The sequence below is a fragment of the Balaenoptera physalus genome, assembly GCF_965194825.1.
Source record: "Balaenoptera physalus genome assembly, chromosome: 20".
Classification (NCBI taxonomy): Eukaryota; Metazoa; Chordata; class Mammalia; order Artiodactyla; family Balaenopteridae; genus Balaenoptera; species Balaenoptera physalus.
This window is the reverse complement of record NC_138901.1, coordinates 17,832,133-17,836,434: the sequence shown is the minus strand read 5'-3', so window position 1 is coordinate 17,836,434 and position 4,302 is coordinate 17,832,133.

Here is a 4,302-nt window from a genome sequence, read left to right as displayed (position 1 = left end):
CATTTTGCTGCTTCATTTTTGGTTCCAGATGGTGTCACCTCCTTGGAGGTGAAATGAGTTGTTTGAAAGAAGCTGGTGCGTGTGATGATAGATGTGTGAGTTGGGGAGAGGAAGGACACATCTGTCTTAAAAATTAACTACGTAGTACAATGGGAAATGAATGAAAGTTTTCTACAAATGAGGTAGTGAAAAATGACTACGTGGAGGTGGTTTCCTGTCCAGAGAGAGAGCTGAAACTGCTGGAGATTGTCCTCTGTCTTGTGCATATCTTTCAGGCGAATGATCTGGTCTGTTTAATGGCTTATCCAAAGGTTGGATTTTTACTTAGTTTGCAGCGTGTATTTAATTTCTACTTCCACTTTTCCCCCCCTAGAGACTTGTAGAGGAAAGAACACTGACTTGAGATTAAGAAACTGGGTCCTTTCCTTCACCCTGCTGTTTATTAGTGCAGTGAGATGCCTGCAGGCTACTTTATGAAAAAATGCACTTTCTTAGTTTATGTTGGGCAAGTAAAATGAGGGCAGACCTTCATTTTCCTACCTTAGCCTCCATGTGGCCTTTCACCATTTCTAATTGCACACCCCTGCAGTAAGGAATTTTCGATCATGCGTACCCCCATGTGTTGATAAATTATATACCTGTACTACTGTACCCATATATTGTGTAATAAGACACAAAAAATAGATAATTAAAAAGCAATTATATGAAAAATAAATATAAATAGGAGTTCTAATATTTTCTTTCTGTACCCAAATTTGGAGATTACTGGGTTATAGAGGGTAACTTGTAATTCTTGACTAGACTGCGTTAAATATTTCTCCATTGAAGGTATACTTAGAGGACTAAGAATGGTATCGGTTCATTATCAAATGGTAAGGAAGAACTGCTTCTCCTAAGAATTTTTTTTCCAGCAGTCCTCCAGGTAATTCCCTGTTCCCATATACCCGCCTCCTCAACAAACACTGAAAAAGGGACATACAGTATAAGGCTACAGTGCCACCTGGCCTCATCAAGGATTCCAGCTTGACCTGTCTGATGTGAAAAACAGTAAACACTGAGAAGATTTTATGTTTTATTATATCTTAATTCCCACAGCAACCTTAACAGTCAGATTTCTGTATAAGGGAATATATAGGAATGAGGAGCAGAAAGATTAATTTATCAGACCAAGGTCACATGGAGCTCGAATTCAAACCCAGTTCTGTCATACCAAAACCCAAGCTTTTCTCACATTTGTCCCAGACAGATGCTGTCGGTATCTTAGTAATACAAAACAAGGATCCATGCCGCACATATTTATGCTATGCCATCCATTTACAGCACTCAAGGTATATTTGTTGCTTATTTATTGCCAGTTTTCCCAACTATAATGAAAGCTCCCAAATTTGGTGACCTTGACTGTCTTTCCCCAGCTTAGAGCAGTGCCTGATATACAGTAGACCCTCACTCAGTAAGTATTTGTTGAACTAATGACATGTCAGTACAGTTCAGGGAGTTTCTGAAATGGCATCACTTAGCCTTTGAAGGGCAGAGCATCCAGAAACCTGGGAATGGCAGAGCCTTGAGAGACTTGGGCTCCTAACTCTTATCCTCCTCGTTTGCTGGATGACTTCAGGCTAGCCTCTTAACCTTGGGTTAACTGGAGGAATGGGAACAGGATTAGTCAGTAATTAGTGTTGATTTTATGCACTTACCAGATGCCAGGCTTGTAATAAGCATCTTATATAGAATAATGAAAGTAACCCTCATCAACCCTTTAACAAAAGCACCATTTTAGTCCCAGTTGACAGATGAGGAAGGAGAAGCACAGAAGGGGCAAGAATCTTGCCAAAAGTCACGTGGGCTAGCCAAGCAGTCCCGACTCCATAGGCTGTGCTTGTCCTGCTGGGCTGTTGCAGACTGTGTGCTATGCGGGGTTAGAGGATGAGCAGATGAGCCTCTGCACCCAGCAAGCTTCCAGGTAACAAGCAGGGAGAGCCCTGGATGAAGGGGCTGTGGAATTAAATGGCAAAGTCATTTTGCCGTAATTCTATAGTGAGGTCCATTGTTAACCTTTGTCAACTATCAGACTCAATTCAAGGATTGGTGGGAGGTGGCATATTTCCCTAAAGCCAACTTTCCTCCCAACTGGGATTTGAATTATTTCCCTGCACTTCTGCTTCATTTTCCCTCTGAGCGAGAAGCTTTTGGGAACCAGGACTGGGGGGCAGGGTGGATGTTGGTGCCTGGTGGCCCAAAAGGCCACAGGCTGCTGAGTACGCACCACGTCTGAATTACCCCTGCGCTGTCAGCCGACCCTGGGCAGTGCAGCGTGGGTAGGAGGCCTGAGCTGTTCCATCTCCCAGGTGCTCCTAAGCCATAAGTTCCTGAGCTTAGCTGTGTGTGTGAAACATACCTTCCTGTTTGAAGGCAAAGTACATCTCAGCTTTGGTGCCCAGCCTGAGCTCTGGATGCAGAGGGGCAGCCTATCACTATCCTGAGGAAAAGAATTAAGACATGGCTTCGGGGCTTCCCTGGTGGTGCAGTGGTTAAGAATCCGCCTGCCAATGCAGGGGACACTGGTTCGAGCTCTGACCCGGGAAGATCCCACATGCCTCGGAGCAACTAAGCCTGTGTGCCACAACTACTGGGCCTGCGCTCTAGAACCCGTGTGCCACAACTACTGAGCCCGCGAGCCACAACTACTGAAGCCCACGCGACTAGAGCCGGTGCTCCACAGCAAGAGAAGCCACTGCAATAAGAAGCCCGCGCACTGCAACAAAGAGCCCCCTGCTCATGCAACTAGAGAAAGCCTGCACACAGCAATGAAGACCCAACACAGCCAAAAATAAATAATTTAAAAAAAAAATTCAATACAGGCATACCTCAGAGATACTGCAGGTTCTGTTCCAGACCACCACAATAAAGTGAATATCTCGATAAAGTGAGTCATGCCAATTTTTTGGTTTCCCCTGTGCATAGAAAAGTTATATTTAGGGACTTCCCTGGCAGTCCAGTGGTTAAGACTCCACGCTTCCAATGCAGGGGCCGCAGGTTCAACCCCTGGTCAGGGAACTAAGATCCTACATGCCTCGTGGCGTGGCCAAATTAAAAAAAAAAAAAAAGGTATATTTACTATAGTCTATTAAGTGTGCAAAAGCAGTATGTGTAAAAAAACAATGTACGTACCTTAATTTAAAAATAATGCTATTGGGGGACTTCCCTCGTGGTCCAGTGGTTAAGACTCTGCACTCCCAATGCAGGGGGCCCAGATTCGATCCCTGGTCAGGCAACTAGATCTCACATGCTGCAACTAAGAGTTCGCATGCCACAACTAAAGATTCCACGTGCCACAACTAAGACCCGGAGCAGCCAAATAAATATTAAAAATAATAATAATGCTGTTGGAAAAATGGTCCCAATAGACTTGCACAATGTAGGGTTGCCACAAAATTTCCATTTGTAAAAAACGCAGTATCTGAGAAGTGTAATAAAGCGAAGCACAATAAAACAAGGTATGCCTGTAGACTAATTTTTAGTTGTTTGGGAGAGAGCAGAAATGAACATAGTCGTGGAGAATATGAAGCACAAATAGTTATAAACTTTCCACCCAAACCTCGCAAATTTGATTGGAGGATGTGCATTACCTCCACAGGAATTGGAGGATCTGGGGAAGGAATGAGACTTTCCACCACTGCCCAAACCTCTGATTTGATGGAAGACTAGCAGCTACAGTTGGAATCCCAGGATGGTTCTGCAGCAAACCCTAATTTTCTAGGATCTAGAACTGAAGGGCTAAGGTGGCAACCGGATCCTGCATTGTCACGTGTGTCTAATCAATTTTTCTGCCTGCCTGATTCTATTTGAGTCATCTGTGTTTTATTTTGATTCAATTTTTTGCCAGCTGCTAACGCCACCTCCTCCTACTCTTTTCAGGCAAGAATGGGCCAGGAAGGTTAAAGTGTTTCTCCAAAGCAAGGGTCCTGGGAGTGGGAAACAGTCTCCCCCTGATGGTTTCCAAGGAGGAAACATGCAGGGGTGACTTGGCTCCTGCTTCTGCACTGTCTCTCCTACCAGTAACTGCTGGAGGCAGGTCCTCTCACAGCACCTGTGAATGCCATTTACAAATGTCGCACAACTCGAGCCTGACCAGCTGTCCACCACATTCCCTCTTCTCCTCTCACTTCCCTCTACCACCCTTCCCCTTTCACCAGGACCCTGGGTTTTACCTTTTTCTGTCTCTATCATGATGAGCCCTGATAATATCATGGGTTCTTAGAAGGAATTCAGACCAATCTCCAGTTTTCTCAGATGAAGAAACAG